This window comes from Fundulus heteroclitus, chromosome 11 (assembly GCF_011125445.2).
Source record: "Fundulus heteroclitus isolate FHET01 chromosome 11, MU-UCD_Fhet_4.1, whole genome shotgun sequence".
NCBI classification, from domain to species: Eukaryota; Metazoa; Chordata; class Actinopteri; order Cyprinodontiformes; family Fundulidae; genus Fundulus; species Fundulus heteroclitus.
In genome coordinates this window covers 1,417,920-1,445,916 of record NC_046371.1, presented here as the reverse complement: position 1 = coordinate 1,445,916, position 27,997 = coordinate 1,417,920, and the positions used below count along the sequence as shown (strand labels likewise).

Here is a 27,997-nt window from a genome sequence, read left to right as displayed (position 1 = left end):
AGGCAAGGCAAATTTATTTGTATATCACATTTCAGTGCAAGGACAATGCAAAGCGCTTTACATGATTAAAACATTGGAAAATAAAAACAGAATAAAAGTAAGTAAAAAACAGCTGGAATAAAATGTAAAAATTAAACAAATAAAACAGGAAAATGGAAACTAAAAGCAAACATTAATTTAGTGTTGGTTATCCTTGGTAGCTCACTGAAGGATTGATGTGAATCTTTTCTGTTCAATAAATGAACAATATGAGTGAGCCTATATTTATAATTGTATGTATAAGAAACCCGTCCTGTTGTCAGACACACTGAGCAGATATGAGCTGGTACCAGGGTGGAACTGCTAAATAATCTGACCTGGAGGCCCTGGAGAACTACTGCTCATCCACAAAAACAGATGATGAGAAAATCAGACCCTCTTGAAGAAGCATCTGAACAAATCACAGCTGGTTGAAAACGACTGAATGCTAATTAAGACTAACGAGGAGGTCCTGAGTGACACAAGTCAGGAAACTGTGACCTGAGGTGAGGAGAGACCTAAATCCATGGCCTACACCCGCTTCATCCTCTCAGCGTTACAGGGAGGCTGGTCACTTTTTTTCCAGGCGGGTCCATTACGGGATACAGAGATCAAACTCACACACCTAAGTGTGACCAGGAGGCCTAACATGCACGACGTGAGACGATGCGAGGAGGCTAGGAGTACCAGGGGAGAGCACAGTAATAAATCCTAGACACAGAACCCAGCAGGACCTGACCCTGTGGGCTGTGGGGGGCCCAGCAGACGGGGCCACAGCAGAGTTTGAGCTGCTCTCTGCTGAGCTTAGCTCCACCAGGGGACAGTGGAGGGGAAGCAGCTCATCACCTGCATCCCTTCAGGTGGGACCAGCCTGGCTTTGGATGTCCCACTGGAAGCCGCCCCTGGTGGGCCCACTGGGGGCCTCACACAGGCCAGTTGGCCGGGCCCCAGACTCTGAAATTATCTGCAATGATGATTCAAATTCAGGTTTCCTTAATTTACTTTTGACTGTTTCATTTAAGTAAAATAGTTCTGAATACTTTCTCCGGGGTCATTTAATAGTTGATCAGATGTTTGTTTTTATCAAGTGGTTCTTTTCTTTCTCATCACACTGACAAAGGCAGAATGCAGATTTTTATTAAAGTTTAGTTTGATTTAAATCTTTAGGGGAAAATTTTACTTTTTCAACAGCGATGCTGTTCAAATGTAAATCTTTCAAAAATGATCATCATAATTTGGCTTAGTTCACATTTTCTTTCTGCTTTTCTAACATGAGGTGAAACTTTTATTTTTTTCTTTTAAAGTCAGAATGCTCATACAAATTAATGACCTTAATGTCCTTAATCAAAAGCACAGATGATGACATCATGGCTTGGAGGGCTTCTGATTGGTTGGCTCTTCTTGACTTCATTGGAGGCCCTGTGGATCTAAACAAGGTGTGTGTGGTTCAGCAAAGGCACAAAGTAAGTTTTACTAGTCATTAGATTTTAAGTGTTCTTTTAACTTTTATATGAAAGTGAACAATATATAAGTTAAATATGATTTTTTTTACTGTAAAATCAACACATTTTGGCTTTCAAATAAAATAATTAGCATTTGAGAACAAAGGCCATAAAATAAGCTTTTGTGGGAAATTCTGTTCTGTTCTGATGAAACTGGATTCCTTCATTCATTGATTTCTACAAGTGTTTCCTACCAGGACACCATTGACACATACATTCAGATTGAAACAGGGTTTAAATCAGGGCCGACTAAATTCTATGTTTCAAATACCAGTTAATTTTGACCCAAAACCTTCAGGTGTCTACAGGTTGAAGATGCATTTTTATTTTCAGCACCACTGCGAGTCCAACCATCCAAAAAACAGAAAGCCATGGACCAGAGATGTCCTCACTGTTGGGAAGTTCTGGAGAAACTTTGACAGGATGACCAGGCAAATATTGGGTTTAATGACTCCTGCTAATGAATACTGACAGCTGAAAATGATTCAAAAAGAATACTTTATTTACAAAAGCACCTTAAATATCCGATCATGGACGACCAAAGGACTCAACAGCAACAAAGGAGAGGTGCAGAAAATAAGAAGCACGACTCTGGGTCGAATGCCAAGGAGTAAAATCTTAAATTAAAATCAGCCACTGAAAGAAGCTGCCAGACCTGGAAGTGCAAAAGTTTTGTCTTCATTTCTAAGAACATCTGGAATACTGATCTGAGGGAGCGGGATGTTCTGACAGGTAAGATAGGCCACAAGTTCTCAGTTGCATAAACAGGGAGGAGAACCTCCAGCAGAACCAGAACCAGGCTCAGTGTGAACGCTCATCTGCCTCCACCCACTGGGGCTTAGAGAAGACAGAGCAGAGACACAGAAAGCTCAGAAGCTCACATTGACCCAGGAGTACTTTCTATGTTAGAGAAGACAGAGCAGAGACACAGAAAGCTCAGAAGCTCACATTGACCCAGGAGTACTTTCTATGTTAGAGAAGACAGAGCAGAGACACAGAAAGCACAGAAGCTCACATTGACCCAGGAGTACTTTCTATGGTAGATGGTAATAGAGGATGATCTGCCTCCCCTGATGATGTCACAGCTAACAGAACGCCAGACCAGGTGTACCTTCTATGAAGAGAAAAATGACAGAGAACAAAAAGTTAAAAGCTGAAATAACAACAAACAATGCAGATTGGAGAGCAGTAGGAGAACTCAGCAGAGTGAGAGAAATAGTCCCTGATGTCCTCCAGCAGCCTAAGCCTATAGCAGCATAACTACAGAGGTAGCTCAGGGTAACATGAGCCACTCTGACTAGAAGCTTTGTCACAAAGGAAAGTTTTAAGATTAGTCTTAAAAGTAGACGGGGTGTCTGCCTCACGGACCAAAACTGGGAGTTGGTTCCACAGGAGAGGAGCCTGATAGCTAAAGGATCTGCCTCCCATTCTACTTTTAGAGACTCTAGGAACCACCAACAGACCTGCAGTCTGAGAGCGAAGTGCTCTGTTAGGAACATACGGGGTAATCAGAGCTCTGATATATGATGGAGCTTGATTATTAAGGGCTTTATACGTTAGAAGGAGAATTTTAAATTCTATTCTTGATTTAACAGGAAGCCAATGAAGGGAAACTAAAATTGGAGAAATATGAAATATGATAAACCTGTTTAATATGGGATTTAAATGACATGTCTTGGTCAAAAATAACACCAAGAAATTTTACTTTATTACCAGAGGCCAAGTTAATGCCACCCAGATTAAGTGATTGATTAGGAAGTTTATTTTTTTAGGACTCTGGTCCAAAGATTACAACTTCTGTCTTGTCAGAATTAAAGTGCAGGAAATTTAAAGTCATCCTGCTTTTGATGTCATCAAGACATGACTGCAGTCAAAGTAATTGATTGGATTCATCAGGATTTATGGATAAATATAGCTGAGTATCATCAGCATAACAGTGGAAATTAATCCCATGCTGTCTGATAATTTTGCCGATCGGAAGCATATATATAGTAAATAGAATTGGTCCAAGGACTGAACCCTGTGGTACTCCACAAGTGACCCTAGAGTTTGAGGAAGATTTATTATTAACATGAACAAACTGGAATCTGTCAGACAGGTAATATTTAAAAACAATAAAAAACTAACAATAAAAAGTGTATCTGCTCAACTAGAGCTAAAAGCTAAAGAGTAGAAATGGATTTTTAGAAGAACCTTAAAATGACAGTCTGCAGAGCTCTGATCTGATGCAGGTGGTTCTGCAGGTTGGACCTGACCACTGAGGAGGCTCAGTCAGCTCTGACAAAAAAAATGTTTTGTTTTTGTTTATCCACAAAACTTGGCATTCTTTCAGGGTAAAGTTTTCAGGTGTTAATAACCTTCATAGTCCTTAAGAGGAGAGATTCTGGTGTAGCAACAGCCACACTAAATGGCACCATGCAGACACACACAAAGGTAAAAACATTTAAAAATAAATAAATGAGCGACTGGGCAACAAGGACAAAATTAAACAGTGACAAAAATAATACTGCACACTTATTAAAAATGGTATTATTGTGTAGAGTTATTTAGAAAATGAACAAAACGAGCATGTACATTTAAGCATAAAAAACAACAGACTTTAGAAGGGAAACAAATGAAAAGGCCAACTTGGCTTAGTTGAAAACATCGTCTAATACCTCAGGGGCTCCCTAATAAACTTTCCAGGAGTTGGTCGATAAAATAAATGTTTGCAAACAGATTTAGTGCAGAACAAGCGGCTCTGGATGTCAGCAGCTTGATGCAGAGCTGCTGCAACACTGATTGGCAAAATGTAAATAGTGGAGGAGGAGAGGATTTACAGATTACTGTAAAATACAAAAATACAGAAACAAAATGCACCCAAACACAGTAACTCTCTCCTGTTGTTTGTGTTTCTGTTTTATGCTTTGATTTAAACCCACGGGCACAAAGCTGCAGAAAATAAAATACTTTAAGTGGCGATTATCATCGCTTGTCTGTATTAGAGAGTTAAATAAAAACTGGCAGCAAGCAGCAACACATTGCATGTCTTCTTGTTCCCCTGAAGCAGGTCTTTCTGGTTCTCATTTCCCACTGAGAGTTATTTATGAGAACCGAGAGTGAGGAAACAACGCATGAAGCTGCTGAAACTGAAGCAATCTTGTTCATTCTTAAAGTAAAACTGCAAAGAGCAACTTTTCTCCAGACGTTACAGCTCCTCACATTAAAGGGGAAATTGAATCTGCTATTACAGCTGCCAAATTTCTGCTGAGTGGCGGTGCAGCTGTCAGGGCGGATTTCAAAGGTCTGCTGTGACGGAACAGCGTGAACCAAACACATTTATCAAGACGACAGGCAGACATTATCTATGAAGTGATTTACCTACACAAACAAAGCCCCCTTAAACTGATTCCTGTGTCACTAAAATGACTGAAACTCAACAAACAACAGGAATAAATCATTCTTTGGTAAGAACGGGCTCTGATGGGCTGCGTAAGTATACATAATTTGTTTCTCCCTGGGCCAACACCTTCCGTCTAATACAGACAGAGTCCAGTTTAAAAATTGCACAAATTATGTTGTTATGTTGCCATCAATGCATGATTCATGTTTGCACACCAGATGAGACATTTGTAGGAAGTCGTTTTTCAGGGGTTTATCTGGCAGTTTGCTAAATAAAGTTCAGAGGCCTGCAATTATTACGTAATCCTATGGGAGGGCTCCATGTACTATGTTTAAATACATGTAATAACAAATAAAAGCAAATCTTCCCCTGCTGTTGCCCTGTATGCACAACCTAGAATCAGCAGCGCAGCACAGCTAGCTGCCACAGGCATTAAGAAAAGCAAGCGCTTTAATAAGCTTCAAACATTGGTTAAAACCGGCCAATTATCCACCATATAAACGTTTTCCCATTAGTGAGTCATATCCTGTTAGTGCTGCTTGGGTGGTGAGGAAACCCTGAAACCAATTCTCCAGTCGCTCCTGTTAAAAGTCCAAGTCCTGCAGCACAGCTCGCTGCTACAGGAGGTTAGAAAAGTGGAGGTTTCAAAGTTCCATGACTTCACATATGTCCTTATTATTAAGGATTGCTTTCAACCCTCATTAACGTTTCTTCAGCACTGAGTCAGGTCCTGCGAAAGTTAAACGGATGGCGAGTTTTTGCTGTTAGCTTGTTAGCACAAACCATCTGTGGCCCCCGCACAGATTTTGTGTCATAATTTAAAAGGTTGATACATATGAGGATTTGATTTTTTAAATAACAGCAAAGGTTTTTCTGACCTGTTTGCACCCAAATCTGCTTTTAATCTAGTAATTTACATTTAGATAAATAGAGAGTTTTAAAGAAAGAGGGACTCAAGACCTGCTTTTACTACAGATAATTTAACTTTTTTTCTAGGCCTACAAAATCTCAATGACTTCTAAAAAAAAAAAAAGGGAAAATAACAAAAGCCTTTTTGTGTTTTGGAATTAAATTATTTTACAGATCCCCCCCCTCCCACCAAAAAATAAATAAATAAATAAAAATAAGACTATTCTGTTTGCTTCACTTAAATATTACAGGTTTCGTTTATTGTTAAGCAAGAAAAAAACACAAATGTTTTATATTTTTAATTATAATCTAAATCTTATTTTGGTGGGCCTCTTTTGCCTCGCTAATTTTGGCCCATGTGACAAAAATGTGGACTCCACTGGATCAGAAGTTTGGCTCCTTGGGAGCAACGTAATATTGAAATATTAATAGCAGATGTTGAAATCGGATATTTAAATATTCACACAAACAGCACTGTTTATAATATTTAGCAGCACTCCCACTGGTTTACACTGAAATTAGAAACATCTGTCATGTCGTCTCAATCAAACCAACCTGATTCTCCAGCTGTGCGTAACTAGATGTCTAAAAGTCGAGGCGGTGATGCTTTGCTTGTTTTACAGAGAGACATAGTGAAGTCGGATAGCAGATCGCCAACATTCTATTTCTTCATTTAATGCTTGCTGTGTTAGGTTACATGTAAAAATGGTTTCTCTGTATGGATTACAGTGTCATGATCCTGGCGTGTGAGTGTGCTTTAGTGCGCTCCTAAACAGTCGATCCCTGCTGGAGGGCATGGCTGCCTGCTGCTCACCTGTCAGCAAGCGTTGAAGGAGCTGCTGGAAGAACCGGCTTCTCCTGATGAACAACCATTCCTGGTGGAGTCAGGCCCCAAGTTGCTTCTGGTCGTAACTCAGAGTTTTTGTCTTCCTCTGTGGGAGATTATCAATGTTTGTCTGCATGCCTGCTGCCTCTTCTGCACCTTTCAAGTTATGCCTTTGGTCAGTGCGCTCACCCAACCCAGATGTCTTCTGCAAAACGTCTTAGTGACAGTCCACACTATTAGATTGGCTGCAGTCTTCCATCTCTCCAGGACCTGTATGCCTCCAGGACTCTGAGGCGTGCAGGGAAGATTGTGGCTGATCCCTTCACCCCAGTCACAGACTATTTCAGTCACTTCCCTCTGGCAGAAGGCTGCGCTCCATCAGGACCACAAGAACAGTTTCTTCCCACCTGCTACCAGCCTTATGAACAAGGCCAAGAGCCGCCTGTGAATCTGGACACTGCCTCTCTCCCCCGTTCAGGACCTACAAGCTACACCAATGTAGCATCTCCAGACCTTCTGCGTTACATTAACACACAGTCTACCGTGTACATAGCTATAGATTCTGTATATATATCTATTTTGTCTGCACCATCTACACCAAGTCATATTCCATGTAAGTGCAAACCTACTTGAGAATAAACTTGATTCTGATTCTGATTCTGATTCCGATTAAAGAATCGACCTTGCTGGTTATTTTCCTGAATAATGTGATGTTTCTATTGTAGACTTCTGCAGTAATAAAATAGTCTTAAAACCAAAACTAGATTTACCACATTTAATCTAAAAGGCAGAGGGATGTTTACAGCTTCAGTTCTGGACTCTCAAACACAACAACGCAACGGGTAGATTTCCGTACGTCAGAGAGCCCCGTTCATTCCTCCCACAAACATTAAGTAGGACCCATTGCGTCCACCCATTCAGGGGTGTGCCCAGTATGATATCAGTGTTAGGCTCATCACATTGAGATCAAGCTATAATGCAGATGTGTCCTAGCTGACACATCTTCCCCTAATCCGTCATTCTGTCCAATTTCAGTATGTCAGGATCTGTGTCTCCAGAGTCCGTCGTCTATGTATACGTTCCATGGTGACCGATTTTGCAGTCTAGTCTCTGTAATCTCATAATCTCTAACAACACCTGGAAAACGTCCCAAGAGCCAGTTTGGGAAAGTTTCAAGCTGATCCCTTATCATCATCCTCCAGGACCTGAGCCAGCTTCTTTACAAAGTCCTGAGCTTTTCCTTGGCCCCTAGTGGAGGAGTTCAAGTATCTTGGGGTCTTGTTCACGAATGAGGGGAAGATGGAGCGGGAGATTGACAGGCGGATTGGTGCAGCGTCTGCTGTGAAGCGGGCGCTGTACCGATCCGTTGTGGTGAAGAGATTTACCGGTCGATCTACGTTCCTACCCTCATCTATGGTCACGAGCTTTGGGTCGTGACCGAAAGAACGAGATCCCGGATACAAGCGGCTGAAATGAGTTTTCTCCGTAGTGTGTCTGGGCTCTCCCTTAGAGATAGGGTGAGGAGCTCAGTCATCCGGGGAGGACTCAGAGTAGAGCTGCTGCTCCTCCACGTCCAGAGGAGCCAGTTGAGGTGGCTCGGGCATCTGGTCAGGATGCCTCCTGGACGCCTCCCTGGTGAGGTGTTCCGGGCACGTCCCACCGGGAGGAGGCCCAGGGGAAGACCCAGGACACGCTGGAGGGACTATGTCTCCCTGCTGGGAACGCCTTGGGATTCCTCCTGAGGAGCTGGCCCAAGTGGCTGGGGAGAGGGACGTCTGGGCCTCCCTACTGAAGCTGCTGCCCCCACGACCCGACCCCGGATAAGAGGAAGAGGACGGACGGACGGCACCTGGAAAACCCACTGCAGCTCAGTTGTCTCCAGCCGTGACTCGCGTGTCAAGATCTCAATTTATTAAGATTAAGTTGGACTGTATATGTTTGGATCTGGACGGTGTTTGCCAGCTCCTTGAAAAATAAATAAGAGACACTTCTTGGCCAGCCATTGTCTTCTACCTTGCTGACATGATAAATATTTTTTTGCCTTTTCTTCTGTATATGAAATGATACAGAGAGACAGGAGGTTGATCAGCTGGCTCTCTGGTGCCGTCAGGACAACCTGGATCTCATCGGCTTCAGGAGGAGCCCGCCATCATCATGCACAACATCTCTGTCTGCTCTGGAAACCTTCAGGTTACTGGGATCCACTACATCCCAGGACCTAAAGTGGGAGCCCAACACTCACACCGTCACCAGGAAGGCTCAGCGGGGGATTGACTTCCTGCGCCTTCGGGTACGTTCACACCAAATCATATCAAGGCAAATTTTTCATGTTGTTGACATTTCTTTTCTCTCTTTTGAAAACTTTTTCAGATTGAGTTTTACAAATTGCGTTCTTTGCTAACTGCGTTTTACAGATCATGTTCTCTTTCCTTCTGGGGACGGGCTCTCCACTGGGGTGAGGAGTGAAGATGCATTTCTATTGGTCAATTGGATCTGCCACCAAAAAGGATTGGACCAGTCAAGACTGCAGAAAAGATCGCTGGTACCATCCTGTCTGCCATTCAGGACCTGTACATTTTAAAGTCAGGAAACAGGCCCACAAACATCACTGCAGGACCATCTCAGCCAAGTCACATGTTCCAACGTCTCCCCTCTAGGAGGCGCTGCAGAGCGCTGTACGCCAAACCCAACAGACTCAGGAACAGTTTCTTCCCACAAGCCATCACTGTAATGAACAGCTGACTGGCCAAAAAACTCCAGAGCAATGACCCAGTAACACTCGCACATACTTTTTAACCAGTTTTTATCAATTATTCTCTATTTCATTGCTCTTGATATTGTCATATTGTATAAATTGTGTCCTAAATCCACCTACCTCGTGTACATAACGCTTGACATAATACAAATTTATTCCAGCATTCTCTGACTCATCTCACTGTGGACATGTATGTTTGTATCTGTATGTGCACATGTGCATGATAATAACAATAATGCAAATAATAATTTACTGCTGCTTCCTTTTTTCCTGCTTCTCGGGACAGTTCACTGACAACAGACATGATTACACTAAAATACACAGGTCCACACACACACCGCCTCTACTGTGTTTTCTTCCCTCACTCTGCTGCTTTCTGTTTTAGCTGTAGTGTCAGAAAGGTCAGATCAGACACCTCAGCTGTACTTTTCTTAGAATGTTTAGTGATGGAGCTCATTCCAGTGAAACTTTATCCTGAACAGAAACCATTCTGGCATTTTAGCTGTGGTTTAGAAATGTCGGATCAGAGACCTTAGTTTGTGGATTTGAGGAATGTATAAATAGAAAAAAAATAAGCTTTGAATTTTTCAGTGATGAAGCTCGTTCCTGTGAAAAAATTTAAGTTATTCTAGTTGTAGCTTTAGAAAAGTTGGACAAAATTACTTTAGATGAGAAATCCACAAAAATATACTTAAGTTATCTCTTATTATTAATTGAAACAATTAAGTCTTTCTTTTGTTAATGTATGAAAAAAGTCTAGTCCATTGATTCCTTTGGTTTTCCTATATCTGTAATGTTTCTCAGTTCATGTACAGCACTTTGAATCGTCTTGTTACTGAAAAGTGCTGTAGAAATAAACTTACCTTACCTTTGCACTCTGCTCATCGCACAAAGCTGATTCTGATCTGAATATACGACTGAACTGTGTTGTAATTAAGTTCATTGATATGAAATCAGACCGAACTGGTTCCAGATACCATCATATCAATGAGACCATTTGGGCTTGTAAAACAGCTTTACATCACATTTGTTCTAATTTGGTGCTTTTGCAACAAACTGAATTAAGTCATCAATTTTTTTTTAAAGGAGGATTTCTTGCAATGCAGGCAGAAATAAAATGGTTTAAAAATAAACTCCTAAACGTTAGCAACCCTGAGTACTAGCAACGCTATGAATGAGGTGTGTGTGTGTGTGTGTGTGTGTGTGTGTGTGTGTGTGTGTGTGTGTGTGTGTGTGTGTGTGTGTGTGTGTGTGGACCGCTGCCATATCTGCGGCGCTGAGCAGATGGGACGCCTGCAGTAGGTTTTTCCTGCTCACATCAGGGGTGACAGAGAATGCTGTTCAACCGCTGTCAGGGAATCCCGAACAGCATCCCGAAGCCAACACACTGTCTTCTCCGACATGCAGGTGTTTGGATCCGAGCGTGTGCTTGTTTATCACCTGAAAAAGAAGAAAAAAGGGGCTCAACGTGCCATTTTTCAGCAGCTCTTGGCAGTTCGAGTTCTCGGCTCCATGTTCTTTAGGCTTGTATGAAAAATGAAAAGAAAGAAAACTTAAAGGCACTGAAACGAATGCAACAGTTTTTTTTCAGTTAAAAGCAAAAGTCAATATATATACTATTCTTGAAAGCGGTCTTGATCAGCAATGCTGCAAGCTTTTATAAGATGCTTCAAAGTTATGTTTAATCTTTTACTGCCATGACCATTTGTGGAGAAAATCATTTTTAAGCCACTTAAGCTCAGCTCTGATCCATCAGGCAAAGATATCCAGTGTTGGCCCTCACTCACATGTTGGTGTGCAGTGTTGGTCTGCTGGCTGTAGAAAGGGTCCTACATACTAAGCTTTTTGGAAATATTAACATAAACACAGACCTTCATGGTGTGGAAACTAAAGGAGTGCCTCCCATCATCTGTGTTAAACTGCAGTTATTAAAGGATAACTTGTTTTTGCTAATAAACTGTTAACATGTTTGTCTTATAGTGCTGTCTATTGATCCTGGTCATTATTTCGACAAATTACTGCATATTTGTCCAAATCCTACTTTTGTGTCTAAAACCATCAGTGTGTCGCCCTCCTTTCCACTGCAACATACTTTCCCTTTGTCTCTGTAATGTTTTCTTTTTTTGTTAATGTTCAGCACTTTGAATCTTCCTGTTACTGAAAAGTGCTTTATAAATAAGCTTGCCTTGCCTTCCTGAGTTTTTCCAGTGGTTCAAAGGTTTTTGTAACGTCACTTGGAGAAACTGAGGTGTCAGCAGGGCTGCTGCCATGGGCTATAAAAGCAGCGGGTTACAGTTTGAATGATGAGTTTTTACAGGTCCTTCTATTTATTTTTCAGGTTAGCAATTTATTAGCTTAGCATTCAGTTAGTTTATTTAACATCGGTGGCTTTAGTAGTCCAGCCCTCAACTTGGGACCTTTTATAGCCAACCAGTAGAAAATCTGATTTAATTTCTTCATATTTGAATATTTATTTACAACAGCCAAATATGTTTTACAACAAAATCATAAAAATTATTCAAAAACAGATAAAATCAACAGACAAAATGGAAGTTTAAAGTCAGAAATAGAATGCTACGGTGATACTGAGTACGGCAAGCCTCACTGAATAAAGTGAGTGAATAAAACCTGTTGAATGTCACTGTTACCTATTTTTAAAGGCAGGCAAATCTGAAGATCATCTGCAAAACAGTGGAAAGACAAGTGGCGCCAAGTTATAATCGCTCACAGGCAGCAGGTAGGGGGCAACAAAAAGGAAAAGACCCAAGAATGAAACCCTGTGGTCCCCCACATGACAGAGGATGATATGTTACTAGTCAAAGCTGTGAAAGATGTATCAGTGGTTTTAGGTCATCTGGTTTCCTTTTCTACTGGAGGTTCTCCTCCCTGTTAAAGGGGAGTTTTCCTCTCCACTGTCGCCTCATGCATGCTCAGTATGAGGGATTGCTGCAAAGCCATCAACAATGCAGACGACTGTCCACTGTGGCTCTACGCTCTTTCAGGAGGAGTGAATGCTGCTTGGAGAGACTTGATGCAACCTGCTGGGTTTCCTTAGAGAGGAAACTTTCTCACCAACCTGGAGGATCTGATGGAGTCTGACTTTGGAAAGAGCCTTAAGATGATATGATGTGAATTTGAGCTATATAAATAAAATTGAAATCAATTGAATTCACTTTCAGAAACAAACAGACTCTGTAACCCAATCCATGTGAACCAACCTTCCCTTCCCTTGCTGTGTGTCACACAAAGGCTCCAGCTGTGCTACTAGCTCCACTGAGTGAGACAGAGAACAGGCGCAAGGGGAGGAGCGCAGCAATTACCTGCACATTCAGCCCTGACTGAAAATGCAAATACTGCACCAGTGGGTGGCTGATGATCCAAAAACAAGAAAATCCAGCAATTTTATTAATAAGAAATAAACACAAAACGCAGCCTTTGTTTAGAACAGGAAGTTTAAACACAGTGGAAAACAATGAAACTTAAAAAAGCCAAGTCCTCCAGGACAACATGACAAGACAGTTAGTCGCTAAACTTAGTTCTGGTGAGTAATGAGCCGACTGGGTTTTTCATCTCCTGATAACAGGATAATCTGAATATTAAATCATAGGAACTCAACACACGATATCACGAGAAAAACATTTTATTATCCTGTGATGTGAAAATCTCTTTCTCCATGGAAAACATTTAATGTTTTGTTTTCATGAGATAATTTTCTTATTTTGAGATCAAAAGAAAAATGTTCATGGCTGTTCTTGGCTTCTGCCGTCATGAAGTTTACAAATGGTACTTAAAAGCATCATCACAGCTGTTCTTTATTTTTATCTGCAGGGGGTTCTGCTGGAGCTCAGAAGATGATTGACCCGTCAGAAATGTTTCTTTTAAATTGGTTTTATGGTGCAGATTCCTTCAGCTTTTGATTTTTGTCACATTTAAACTTCTAAATCATCTAAAAACTTTTACTTTGAGACAAAGATAAAATACAAAAATGTGACCAGCTGAATTAAAATTTATAGAAAATGTCTGACAATATGAAGAAGGTTTAAAGATCCGATGTAAAGAAATGCCAGAACAAGTGAAAAACTAATTCTCTGACCGCTGTCAGTCTGGAGCTTTTTCCAAGAGAACCACAGTGAGAAGCATTATCCATAAAAATTAGGATAAAAAGTTGTTTGACGATTAGATTAAATCTGGGAGGGGGTAAATACTTTCTCACAGCACTGAATGTTCAAATTTCCTGATAAATGGAATTGTGTTTTTTTTATTGGCTGTAAGATCATCAAATTCAGCAGAAATAAACATCGATTAATCCGTGTGATGAATATATAAAAAACATCAGCTCCATTATTTAAACTGGATTACTGAAATAAACTTTTTATTGACATTCTTAATTATTTATAAGCTGTGTGATTTAGTGTCATTAATAAATTGCTGTTCCATGAGTAGATAAATATCTGTGAAGGCTCAGAGAACATGATCAGTTCTCACAGATGATAAAAACGCAGTTTCCTGGTGAGGAGGCGCAGACCGTGTGAAGCTCTGCTGCATCCAGCTGACCCTTCGCCTCAGCATGCAGAGCGGGCAGCGTGTGAACAGCCGTGTAACGTGGAACACGGCTCACGCCCAGACGATGCCTCAGCAGCACCAGCGACTGGAAACGGGTTCCCCTGGGCTCTGGTGCACGGCGCATGGAGCCGGCTCACATCCGCACAGCTCTGGGTTAGGCGGCTGCACCTGCAGAGACGAGCCGAGGACAAAGAACAGAAAGGGATGGGGCGAGAGGATGGAGAGGAAACACTTTGGTGTCTGCTGCACAACGATAATCCATGACTGACTGCTAAACGGTGGAGATGGGAGGTGTTGGATTGATTCCCTGAACCCGACAAATAAAGGATCAGACAATTACAGCCTCCAAAAAGTAGGGAGAAGGTGGCGATTAAAATAACAGGGAAAATTTAGCAAGAGAAGAGTCAGGTGACACAAAACGTCCCAGCCATCCCTGAAAAAAGAACCTGACTCAGAGGAGAAAGCATCTTCATCTTACCCAAGGTCGGTGTCAGAGGAGCAGGTAGATGAACCACATCTGTTCAACCTTCAGCCGCTGCAAAATGCCTCCTAAACACAGTTCACCTAACCCCTCCGGTTCCAAAGTCACATGCTGCTCATTACTGATCCGGCTGAGTCACAGTTTTCATGAAATATCCTCCCGGCTGGGACCAAATCAAGGACAGAACGCTCCGGCTGGTTTCCATCACAAAGATTCTGATCACAAGAAAAGAGAGGAAGTTGGCAGGAATAAATATGTTTAGGAAATGCAACACATTCAGAGACAGATGTTTTATTCTATTGTTATATTTCTTTTATTTATTTTCTGCTGAACATTTTAACTGGAACTACAACTCATATTAAATGTTTGAGCTCTGATTACCCCGTATGTTCCTAACAGAGCACTTCACTCTCAGACTGCAGGTCTGCTGGTGGTTCCTAGAGTCTCTAAAAGTAGAATGGGAGGCAGATCCTTTAGCTATCAGGCTCCTCTCCTGTGGAACCAACTCCCAGTTTTGGTCCGTGAGGCAGACACCCCGTCTACTTTTAAGACTAATCTTAAAACTTTCCTTTGTGACAAAACTTCTAGTCAGAGTGGCTCATGTTACCCTGAGCTACCTCTATAGTTATGCTGCTATAGGCTTAGGCTGCTGGAGGACATCAGGGTCTATTTCTCTCTCTCTGCTGAGTTCTCCTACTGCTCTCCAATCTGCATTATTTGATGTTATTTCAGCTTTTAACTTTTTGTTCTCTGTAATTTTTCTCTTCATAGAAGGTACACCTGGTCTGGCGTTCTGTTAGCTGTGACATCATCAGGGGAGGCAGATCATCCTCTATTACCATCTAACATAGAAAGTACTCCTGGGTCAATGTGTGCTTCTGTGCTTTCTGTGTCTCTGCTCTGTCTTCTCTACCATAGAAAGTACTCCTGGGTCAATGTGAGCTTCTGTGCTTTCTGTGTCTCTGCTCTGTCTTCTCTAAGCCCCAGTGGGTGGAGGCAGATGAGCGTTCACACTGAGCCTGGTTCTGGTTCTGCTGGAGGTTCTCCTCCCTGTTAAAGGGGAGTTTTCCTCTCCACTGTCGCTTCATGCATGCTCAGTATGAGGGATTGCTATCCCTCTTGTCATCCAGTCCTGCCGGTGCCACATCATTTGAAAGTTTTACCTTTAGTTATTAAATCCTCCAATGTGCCATGCGGCCCCCGAGTTCCTGTTTGCGCTTCAGTCCTTCCCCAAACACACAAAAGATGACGGCGACTGCCAGTTGTGCACGTTATAAATCTGGAAAAGTAGGAGGAAGAAAGCCATCAGTTTCTTTTTCATGTTTTCATTTTGTAGGACCCAGAGATATTATGGGATGGTTTAGATCAAAGCATTGTCAGGTGACTAGAATGGCCTAGTCAAAGCCCAGACCTAAAATCAACAGAGAATCAGTGACAAGACTGGAAAACTGATGTTAACAGAAATTTTCCTTTCAACTGAGCTGAGCTTCAGCTGTTGTGCAAAGAAGAACGGTGCAAATGTTTCAGTCTGTAGACGTTCAAAGCTGGTAGAGACAAACCCTGAAAGACCTGCAGAAAGGGGGGGGGGGGCGGGGGATTCTACAGCCACACTTTTCAGATTTTTTTATTGTAAAAAAAAATAAATAAAAACATTTAAATTGTGCATAACTTTCCTCGTCTCAACTAAAATTACTTTGTTTCTGTCTGTCACACAGAAAATAACCAAAAAACAAATCAAATGCGTTCGGTTGTAATATGACGAAATAAGGACAGGGTTAGGGGTGTGAATACTTATGCATGATCCTGTGGTAATATCAGTAAAATCAAACTTGACTGATTTGAGTATTTCCAGTGAAACAACAAGGAATCTGAACTCACAGGTCTGAACCGCTGTCTCCCTGCAGGCCAGACATCAAGGAGTGAAATTAATTAGTACATAAAACAGAATAAATTTTACATTTATGCTGCAGCAGGAGCGTTTCAGCTGGATTCGTTCCGTCTGGATGTTTTATAGAGTCAGCCTGGCAGTTGCTCTGCACAGCGAATGTGACCCATTGCAGCAACACTCCACATCCAGGCCCTCTGGGCGGTGTCCGCAGCTTATATTTGTGCAGGCGTGCATGTGTGCGCAGGTATGTGACGGCTTATGAGAGCCGCTGTGCTGCTTGTAATCTGTGCTGCTGCTGCGGGCTGCGGTGAGCAGGGAGCGCTGCTGCTGTTTTATGATAAACAGCCTCTTCTTGCCTCAAAGCCTGGAACACACACACGGCTCGCGCTCGTCCACGCTGGCCTCCTCGCCGAACTCGCTCACGTGACATTTTGCTGAGGCAAAATTCATTTGTTGAACCTGTTTTCCCATCAGCCTGCGTCTACTCCTTCCACCAAAGGCTGTTGGGTGTCGGCATGCTTGAAATTCAAGACGAGCCTCCCAGGAAGGAAGGTTTATTAACTTTTAGCCCACAGGAGCTTGTTCTAGTGATGACATGAAGCTTTGGATACAGCCCAGAGGTCGTGACGTTAACGTCCCCACAGTGGGAAACATTCCCACAGGACTCCTGATCTCCACGACAGCTTGACTGATGCTGAGTTAAATGGAGGCACACCTGTGGACGTATTTTAAGGCAACACTTCAAACATGCTCCCTGCTTGTGTGACATCAGGGAAAAAGAATGATTAATCATCCAAGGTTTCAGGAAGGGAACCGAGGACCAAGCTTGCAAACCTGAGAAGACCATGTTCATGTAGGTAGAGGAGTGGCAGCATCATGATGTGGCCCATCAGGAGGAGCAGGAATAGAAGAAAGAAGCTGGTTGGCCAACATCAGCTTTTAACAGCGTCTCTGGGTCAGAAGTGGCTCAACCAAAGGAATGAGTTGTTACTCATGTCCTGGATCCATCTGCGTGTGGTGGATCTTGTAGCTCAGACTCCAGCTGTAGTACAATCCTTGTTACTTTCCCCCAAAGTCTCCAATGAGCTTTGCTTTACAATCCTCTCAAGGCTGTGGTTTTCTTTGCTGCTAGTGCACTTTTTCCTTCCACTTAACTTTCCATTTTTATCCTTGGATACAGCCTTCAGTATCTTGCAACTCCTTAGAACACATGTGTCAAAGTCAAGGCCTGTGGGCCGAATCCGGCCCGTCAAGTCAATTTATCCAGCCCCCAAGAGCCAAAAAAGGCAGATCATGTCATAAAGTAGAGACATATGTCCTTTTAAAGTGTATAAAGTGGCTAAAACTTTGCCTCCTGTAGCAAATGTTGATTTCTTTTATTTGCCACTGGATGTCAGTTTTCCCACAACACATTACTTTGATGTTACTGTGAAAGTTTTTTACATTTTTATGCAAACTGAAATTAAATTATGAGATTAAAAGTATCATCTATATAGGTGCAACTGGCCCTTTTAATAACTTCATGATGCCAAAGTGGCCCCGTATAGAAACGGGTCTGACTGTCAATCAGCTGTGTTGTCCGTGATCACAACACACATCACCTCCAGGCTCTTTCCATCAGATCCTCCAGGTTGGTGAGAAAGTTTCCTCTCTAAGGAAACCCAGCAGGTTGCATCAAGTCTCTCCAAGCAGCATTCACTCCTCCTGAAAGAGCGTAGAGCCACAGTGGACAGTCGTCTGCATTGTTGATGGCTTTGCAGCAATCCCTCATACTGAGCATGCATGAAGCGACAGTGGAGAGGAAAACTCCCCTTTAACAGGGAGGAGAACCTCCAGCAGAACCAGAACCAGGCTCAACGTCACCGGTCATCTGCCTCCACCCACTGGGGCTTAGAGAAGACAGAGCAGAGACACAGAAAGCACAGAAGCTCACATTGACCCAGGAGTACTTTCTATGGTAGAGAAGGCAGAGCAGAGACACAGAAAGCTCAGAAGCTCACATTGACCCAGGAGTACTTTCTATGTTAGAGAAGACGGAGCAGAGACACAGAAAGCACAGGAGCTCACATTGACCCAGGAGTACTTTCTACGTGGGAGAAAAGTAAAAGAGTAATCAGTGACTCGTACCAACATGGATGTTTCTGTTAAAACCTCTTTTTATTGGTTGGTCGACATCACTGTAGCTTTACTATTTTCGCTGTTCTGTTACACTCAGTAACAGTAGAGAAACCTGCAGGGGAAATATCCACACAAATATCAATTAAAAATGATCAGACAAAAATTAAAGTCACATCCAATCATATTTTGAATTTTTCTGGATAAAAGTTGTGTTAATAAAGAGTTTTTCTTCTTGCTTTAGGCTGCCTTCCACATGATAGGAGCTCAAATTCACCATAAAATGTGTGATAAGGGGAGCGGGAAACATCTTTCTCCTTTTGTGCGACTGTCTCTAAAAACGTTTCCGTAAGATCAGGTAATTTAGGAACGATCATTTTCCACTTTTACTGTTTGCTTGGTTGCCAAATCAGGTGATTTACCTGATTCTGAGTTTAGATTTGGTTTTAAGCCAGAAATGCTAAATGGAACAGAAATAAAAATGTGAAGAATATCCCCTGTGAGTGAGGTCCACCTATAGCACTAGTGGTCTGAGTGGAAACACTGACATAAATTCATGTTACAACAATACGGTCATTTATGGAGCAATCCAGTGAAGATGCAGCTGAATGCAGGCTTCAGAGCTGCAGCTCCAGCCTCCGTCGGCTCATCTACAGCCTGACTGGATCCCATATAAACTGGATCCAGCAGCCAACGTAAAGAAAAAGGAGAGATTTTAAAGTGTTTTGCTTTTCCCTCTATTTATTTTTCTCCTGCGTCTTTCTCGTCTCGTGATTATGAAACACGAAGTCCCTGCAGTGCGCCTGGGTCCCAGCCATGCGTAGAGCTCCACAGTCACAAGCTCAGGCCCTCTGCACTGCTTTCATGTGCCGCGCTGTCCGCTGCTCTGCGGCTGGCGAAGGTGGGCTGAAAATGAAAGAAAGGCATCATTATGGTCTGTTGTGCTGAGTGTGAGTCACAGTGTGATTCATTATGTGCTGCGGAGCCTCTGAACGCCACCACCATGTGACTTTTAGAGGAAGGTTAACCTCTTTGTGTGCAGCCCACCTTTCTGTGTCCCAACAATGCAACAGGAATACTAAAAGGTTGCTTTCACCTTTGTCATTTTAATGCTCTGTGTAACTGTTGTGTTTGCATCAAGTCCCCTGACCCACATGCAGAATCACTCAGAGGGCTCACGCTTATTTACAGAGTCCCTGTGATAAATGGGCTCAGCTGAAGGCAGTTCCAGGATCTGTGATTCTGGAGGAAGACGGGAGCAGCTAGCCGGAGCGAGGGACATCAGCTGAGAGGAATCTTTCCAGAGGTGAGGAGAATTTAAATGGGTGGGCGCTGCTGCCTGGCAGCAACAAGGTCCTGGGTTTGAATCCCAGCCTGGGTTCTGTCAGCTTGCAGTCTGCATGTTCTCCCTGTGCATGCGTGGGTTCTCTCTCCAGCTCTTCCTCTCACAGTCCAGAACCACGACTTTGTTTTCTGTTTTTGTCGCACCCAAAGGTTTCAGATCACAATATCAAACACAGATTACCTGAGTAAATGCAAAAGGCCATTTTTAAGTGGTTTCCTTTTTAATGGCATTAATCTATCTAAAACAATCTGGTCCTTTGTGAAAAGTGTTTCTGAAAACAGCAGATGAGTCTTTAACATCACTGTGGAGGCATTGAGGAACAATTAGTATGTTTCAGGTCATGACACAGCATTTTATTTAAGTCTGGACTTTGACTTTGAATGTAGGCAACAGTACGCTCGACTATGAAGGGTAAGAAGTCCGCGGAGGGTCAGCATGGAGTCCAACAAGCTCACAGAGTACGCCCGAATATGTGGGAGCCTTTAGGCAGCCCAGAGTACCTGCTAGCAACAATGAACCTAGTAAGTTAATTAAATATAAAAGTTACATTTGTTTTGGCCTTATGTTAGAAACAGGGCAGTGTAGTCCAGCTGCTCTGTCCTCCTAGAGACGGATAGAGAGCTGTGGACGTGGAGGAGAGATATTACAGACTAGGGGAGAATATTTAGTGCTCCTTACGGTCCGAAAAATACGGTACCAGACCAAAAGAGATCGACCTCCCATCTCTACTCTCCAACTTCACATTTTATATGAAAGAATCCAAAAAAAACAAAAAAAAAACAGCCGGGGTATTAAAGCTTAATCTTTATCAAAATTATTTATTTGTTCCCTAAGAATAGAAATGTTTGACACACTGCTTGGAGGAGAGAAAAAATGTCAAAGTGGTTACAAGGCCTATAATTTGGATTTCTCTGCTGTGCTTTGAGTGTTTTGTCCTCACTAATCACTAAAAGTGAACAGGAGATCCTACATCTATGATCAGATTTATGGATTCGACCTCAATCAACGTTATTGTTACAACTGCAACAAGGCCTGCCATGTCTCCTTTCCTCTTTCTCCACGCTTACTTCCTGACAAGTCTCTTTGTATCCATTCATGTCACCAGGAACTGGGAATAACTGCTGTGAATTGGGTTTAAAACAATGAGAACCAGTGAGCTTATATACTGAGGGAAGAGTTGAGAATGACTGAGTGTGGGTGAGCTGATCAGGGGAGAAAGTGGAGGCGCTGAGGCAGAATGGAAGCAGGGAAGCTGAGGGAGGGAAACTAATTAGCACAGAGGCAGCTGACCTGGAACACAAGGAAACTACTAACCAAACTGAAAAAACTAATACTGACCTACTGGAATATACCAGAATGCATAAATTATAGCAATAATGAAGACAGAGAAATGAACAGAATACAGCAAGGCATTCTAAACAATCACAAAGAACTCAGCGGTGATGTGAGCACGCATGAAAAGCAAAGCTCAAACACCTGTGGAATATGACAGAGGCTCTCCTCTCTTTTCAGCTGACAGAGGCGATATCGGCGCTGCTGTGATTAAAGCTGCCGTCTCTGTTTCCATCAGGAGCCTCTTCCACCTCGGCTCTATGCAGCAGAAACATCACCAGCGGCTGGATGGCCCTCCGGAGGGTTCAGCACGGTAACGGCCAAGATGTGCGCTGAGAGAGGAGGAAGAGCATTTTATCAGAGCCATAGATCAGGTTGGGAGTGTACAGCTATCCTTTGCACACCGTAATATGAGGCAACTGCATGGTGTCCAATTTGATTTGTACGATTTAATTCCAGCTTATTACAGCTTCTGTTGCAGTTTGTTACTCATACTGGAGCTTTGAGCCATCAAGAGCCATCAAGATGACACTTTGTGCCAGATTGATTGCTTTAATCTGGAAACTGATTGCAGTTTTGGAGTTTTTTTTAAAATACAAGGCTGTACAAAGGTGGACTGCTGTACTTGGTTTCAGGGTCAGTCTCTGCCTCAAGTGGTGCAGGATGGAGCTGCAGATGGACAAACGGGGTGGGGTATTATCTGCAGTGGAGTATGCCCTGCTGTTGTCAGCAGAGCAACAAACCAACCCTGTTGGTTATTACTTCAGTTGAATAAAAACAAAACAGAAGTAATAATCTTTGGACCAATAGAGGAGAGATCAAAAGTTAGCACACAGCTCCAGCTGCTTCAGGCAGCCACTAATCAGGCCCGAAATCTGGGAGTAGTGATGGACTCACACCTGAACCTCCAAAAGCATCTAAAGACAATTACAAGATCGGCTTTCTATCACCTGAAGAACATTTCTAGGATTAAAGGACTGATGTCTCAGCAGGATCTGGAAAAACTAATCCATGCGTTTATTTTTAGTAGAATTGATTACTGCAACGGTGTTTTCACAGGTCTGCATAAAAAGTGGATCAGAACGCTGCAGCTGATCCAGAACGCTGCTGCCCGCGTCCTCACTAAGACTAAGAACGTAGAGAACATGGACCCGGTTCTGAAGTCCTCACTAAGACTAAGAACGTAGAGAACATGGACCCGGTTCTGAAGTCCTCACTAAGACTAAGAACGTAGAGAACATGGACCCGGTTCTGAAGTCCTCACTTAGACTAAGAACGTAGAGAACATGGACCCGGTTCTGAAGTCCTCACTAAGACTAAGAACATAGAGAACATGGACCCGGTTCTGAAGTCCTCACTAAGACTAAGAACGTAGAGAACATGGACCCGGTTCTGAAGTCCTCACTAAGACTAAGAACGTAGAGAACATGGACCCGGTTCTGAAGTCCTTCCACTAAGACTAAGAACGTAGAGAACATGGACCCGGTTCTGAAGTCCTCACTAAGACTAAGAACGTAGAGAACATGGACCCGGTTCTGAAGTCCTCACTAAGACTAAGAACGTAGAGAACATGGACCCGGTTCTGAAGTCCTCACTAAGACTAAGAACGTAGAGAACATGGACCCGGTTCTGAAGTCCTCACTAAGACTAAGAACGTAGAGAACATGGACCCGGTTCTGAAGTCCTTCCACTAAGACTAAGAACGTAGAGAACATGGACCCGGTTCTGAAGTCCTTCCACTAAGACTAAGAACGTAGAGAACATGGACCCGGTTCTGAAGTCCTTCCACTAAGACTAAGAACGTAGAGAACATGGACCCGGTTCTGAAGTCCTTCCACTAAGACTAAGAACGTAGAGAACATGGACCCGGTTCTGAAGTCCTCACTAAGACTAAGAACGTAGAGAACATGGACTCGGTTCTAAAGTCCTTCCATGGCTCCCTGTATCTCAGAGAATAGACTTTAAAATCCTTCTGTTAGTCTATAAATCCCTGAATTAGCACCTAAATCCATCACAGACTTGTTATCAGGGCATCAACCCTCCAGACCACTCAGGTCTTCTGGCTCCAGCCTGCTCTGCAGAACCAGAACCAGAACCAGAACCAGAACCAGACATGGAGAAGCAGCATTTAGTTCCTATGCTCCACTTATCTGGAACAAACTCCCAGAAAATTGTAAAGGTGTGGAAAGCCTGAGTTCCTTTAAATCAAGATTAAAAACACATTTGTTTAAAATTGCCTTCAACTGTTCTAGTTAACTGAATCACCACTTCTTTGTTCTAATTTCTATCTACATTTTATTCGTACTTGCTTTTATTCTGTTTTAATTTGCTATATTTTAATCATGTAAAGCACTTTGCATTGTCCCTGTACTGAATTGTACTATATAAATAAATTTGCCTTGCCTTGCCTTGCCTTGTTGATTTAGTGGCCCATCCTGACCAAAGGCGTGTGCCATGAGTCATGGCGGAGTGGGCTCTAATGCAGACAAGAGGACAGGAATCTCATTGAAAGAGAAAATTTAAGGACCATCTGGCAAAAAGCGGCAATGAGAGGAACAGGAGAGGAACTGATGAGAACAAAAACTGAAAGACGACAGCCAGAGGACAGTCTACCTGCCCAACTGTTTATAGCTGGGCTGGTAATGGAAGGAGCTGAGAAGGAGTGAAAGGGGGGGGGGGGGGGGCTTAACATCATGGAAAATAGGTGAGTAGATTTATGGCTGAAGGAGGACCTGAAGACTGGATCTGCAGGAAAATAACAAATGAACACAGAAATGAAAACTCAGAGGTTTAACAGGACACAAAAGCATCGCAATGAACTAAAAACTGAAGACTAAAAATAAAATAAAATAAATTGCAGCCTGAATGCTGCAAGTACAAAACCAAAGTCACGACTGATAAAGTAAAAGGATTGAACTCAGATATAAACATCGGTAAGCAACTTGGGGTTAAGTGCCTTGCCCAGGGGCTCATCAACATGTGACAGGGGAAGCAGGAATCAAACCCACAACCTTCTGATTGCAGGACAACCACTCCATCAAGCCACAGTTGCCCCAACATTATAAAGAGGTCAGACAAAGACCTAAAAATCAGTTATATTATATTATTCTGGCTGTAGCTGCACATTTATCTGAAATGTTTTCCTTCCACTAAACGTTCCATTAATTAATTCTTGCTCTCTGGGAACAGCCAGTTTCTTCAGCATCGATCTTTCAGGGCGTACCTACTTATGGCTGTAAGGCCCAAACCAGCAGTTTCCTCCACGATAGCGTCTGCTGTACCAGAACATTTCAGAACATAAGATACGTTTTTATTGAACGGACGAGATATTCAATGTGTGGAGTTTTCATTTCACAATCGTTTCAGTGATTTCAAAGTTCACAGAAATAAGTATGCTGGAGTAAATATGTAAAACAAATCTTTTTAAATTCAATGACTGAAATAGATTTTTGGATAGTAATCCAATTTATCGAGAGACGATTGATGAAAAAACATAGAAAATAGTAAATTAACAAAATTCAGATACAGTCAGCCAGCAGCCAGCTTTTAATGAGTGGTTTAAGTTGTAAATTATGTTTCTACCATAAATAATGTCGTAAAGAGGTCAGATTTGTTTTCAGTTTCCTAAAATCCTTTTGGGTATAAAGAAATGTGTCACAGCCGACTGTTATTTAAGTCCCTTAGTTTCAATTCTTTGAGCACAAGTCTTTGCAAACCAATCTGAATTGTGACAGAAATGGAAGAATATAAAACCAAAAGGATATTTGTGAAACGGGCGCCGTTGGTACCAATCACAACTCGACCGTCTCTTTCATTTTTGTGCTTCCATGCAAGCGACTGCGTGTATCAACACTATATTAAACTCACATTAGCAGGTGAAATACCAGACAGTCACAAGGTTATTTATGACTGAATATTGCATTTCTAGCCACAAACTAATTTGCAGATGTTTCCCTTCCTGCGGTAGTGGCGCAGAGAGATGGGGGGGGGGGGGTTCTGAGGAGCGGGTAAATGACAACACGCTGACAACACATTAGGAAATTACCAAAGGTAATTTTAATACAGCTGGGCTAATTTACAAAACAGGAGACAATCTGGCGGAGCGCAAATCAGTGGAAGAGAAAATAAACAGGAAAAATCAAGAAGGTGCCGGCAATTAAATTCATTAACCATGTAAATACGAGAGAAAACTGCTTCATGAATCACTTTAGCACCACACACGTTGGGACTAATTCAATCCAAAACTGAGGTTATTGCTGGAGTCCCACTCTGGATTATAAACAGTGGAATAAGAAAGTATTCACACCCTCACAGACTTCCTGCTGTCAGTGAATGAATTAACTGTTTGTGGCAGTTCTGACATTTGTTTGGTTCAAACAGGAACAACACCCAGACATGATTACTGCCAGACCTGAAATCTACCCACAGCACCGGTTTGACTGCATGAAGTAGGCTAAAATATCTAAAAACGGCATAAACAGATCTACAGAGACTCAAGAATGGAGGAGAAGCTAATTCACTGGCATCCATCAGGCTGGAGGGGGTTAGGAGAGTCATTTCCAAAGCTTTGGGCCCGCAAAGAACCGCAGTGGGAACATGATCTAGAACCCGTGGAACCATGGAGAACCTTCCCAGGACACCAAATTTACGCCAGAACCTCATTAATGACTCATCCAGGAGGTCCTAGAAGAACCCAGACCAACATCTAAAGCGCTGCAGGCCTCACTGCCTCCGTTAAGGTCAAAGGTCAGGATTCAACAATAAGACTAAGATGGTCCCCATGGGAGAGTTTAGAGACCGAAACCCCTGTTGACCCAGCAGCAGCGGCGGCAGCAGCGGCGGCAGCAGCGGCGGCAGCAGCGGCGGCAGCAGCGGCGGCAGCAGCGGCGGCAGCAGCGGCGGCAGCAGCGGCGGCAGCAGCGGCGGCAGCAGCGGCAGCGGCAGCAGCAGCAGAGCAGCAGTGGCAGCGGCAGCGGCAGCAGCAGCAGAGCAGCAGCGGCAGCAGCAGCAGAGCAGCAGCGGCAGCAGCAGCAGAGCAGCAGCAGCAGAGCAGCAGCAGCAGCAGTAGCAGCAGCAGCAGCAGCAGAGCAGCAGCAGCAGCAGCGGCGGCAGCGGCAGCAGCAGAGCAGCAGTAGCAGCAGCAGCAGCAGCAGAGCAGCAGCAGAGCAGCAGCAGCAGCAGCAGCAGCAGCAGCAGCAGCAGCAGCAGCAGCGGCAGCAGCGGCAGCAGCAGCAGAGCAGCAGCAGCAGCGGCAGCAGCAGCAGCAGAGCAGCAGCAGCAGCAGCAGCGGCAGCAGCGGCAGCAGCGGCAGCAGCAGCAGCGGCAGCGGCAGCAGCAGCAGAGCAGCAGCAGCAGCAGCAGAGCAGCAGCAGCAGTAGCAGCAGCAGCAGAGCAGCAGCAGTAGCAGCAGCAGCGGCAGCAGCGGCAGCAGCAGCAGCGGCAGCAGCGGCAGCGGCAGCAGCAGCAGCAGCAGAGCAGCAGCAGCAGCAGCAGAGCAGCAGCAGCAGTAGCAGCAGCAGCAGCAGCAGCAGGAGTAGCAGCAGCGGCAGCAGCAGAGCAGCAGCAGCAGCAGCAGAGCAGCAGCAGCATTAGCAGCAGCATTAGCAGCAGCAGAGCAGCGGCAGCAGCAGAGCAGCAGCAGCAGCAGCAGAGCAGCAGCAGGAGTAGCAGCAGCAGCAGCAGAGCAGCAGCAGCAGAGGAGCAGCAGCAGCAGCAGAGCAGCAGCAGCAGCAGCAGAGCAGCAGCAGCAGTAGCAGCAGCAGCAGCAGCAGCAGGAGTAGCAGCAGCAGCAGCAGAGCGGCAGCGGCAGCAGCAGCAGGCACACATAGCTCTCTAAAGGCACAGAAACACAGCGTCTCATTTAAACATTCAAATAAACTATTTTCCTCGTTGGTTCAACTCGTATTGGACTTGAAAACAAGTGCTGCTTGCAGGCAGCTGCGTTTCCAGGAGTTCATTGGAAGCGGAGTCGGCTCTGAACCGCTCTAACGCTCCTGCAGGGCATTAGAGGAATGTAGCTCGGTTATAAATTATGCTAATTAGAGCGCTTTCCAATGACCTCCTGCAGCAGTCTGTGTGCGTCAGTAACTGACAGGAGATAAACTGAAACTAGCTGCCTGGTTTGCATCGGTACCAGGAAAGCTTCTTCTAACAGCTGCTCTCATTTTTGGCACAACTGCCTCTGTGTCTGCTGCAGAGACGCGTCTGTAATGAAAGCAGCAGCAATAAGAGGCCAGCGGTGAGTATTCTGAATTATTGCTTTAATCAGTAATGCTGAACTTAACCAGCACGGTGTCCTCTACGCATCTACTAAAGAAACCTCCCTGAACTCTTAACTTTGCTTCATTTTTTCCCAATTAAAAAAAGATAATTCAAATAAATTATGTTTTCAAGTTATGATTTTATTTATTAATGTAGAAAAACTTTTTGAGTTAAATTTTTCCAGCATTAACCAGATTACTGCCAGACCCAAATAATCAATTAGATGCTTCTTCAGAGCCTCGTCTGACTACACTTAGAACCAGAACCAGAACCAGACATGGAGAAGCAGCATTTAGTTCCTATGCTCCACTGATCTGGAACAAACTCCCAGAAAACTTTAAAAGTGCTGAAAGCCTGAGTTCCTTTAAATCAAGATTAAAACACATTTGTTTAGGATTTTAACTGTTCTAGTTAAACTGTTAAACAGAAACATCATTAGTTCAACTTTGTAGTCCAATTGTTTTTAATATTTGCTTTTAGTTTCTCTTCTCCCATGTTTTATTTTTTCTCCATTTCATTCCTATATTATTCTGTTTATTTTCCTATATTTTAATAATGTAAAGCACTTTGTATTGTCTCTGTACTGAAATGTGCTACACTAATAAACTTGCCTTACATGA

The 27,997-nt window shown here is 43.3% G+C and overlaps 1 long non-coding RNA gene across 1 annotated transcript; it reads left to right on the top strand.

Annotated features, from left to right (window-relative positions):
• Positions 1–19,556: 19,556 nt before the first annotated feature.
• On the top strand, positions 19,557–21,702 carry LOC118564444. Its single transcript, XR_004931851.1, has 2 exons — positions 19,557–19,745; positions 21,297–21,702. It is a non-coding gene; the product is annotated as an uncharacterized LOC118564444 (long non-coding RNA).
• Positions 21,703–27,997: the final 6,295 nt, after the last annotated feature.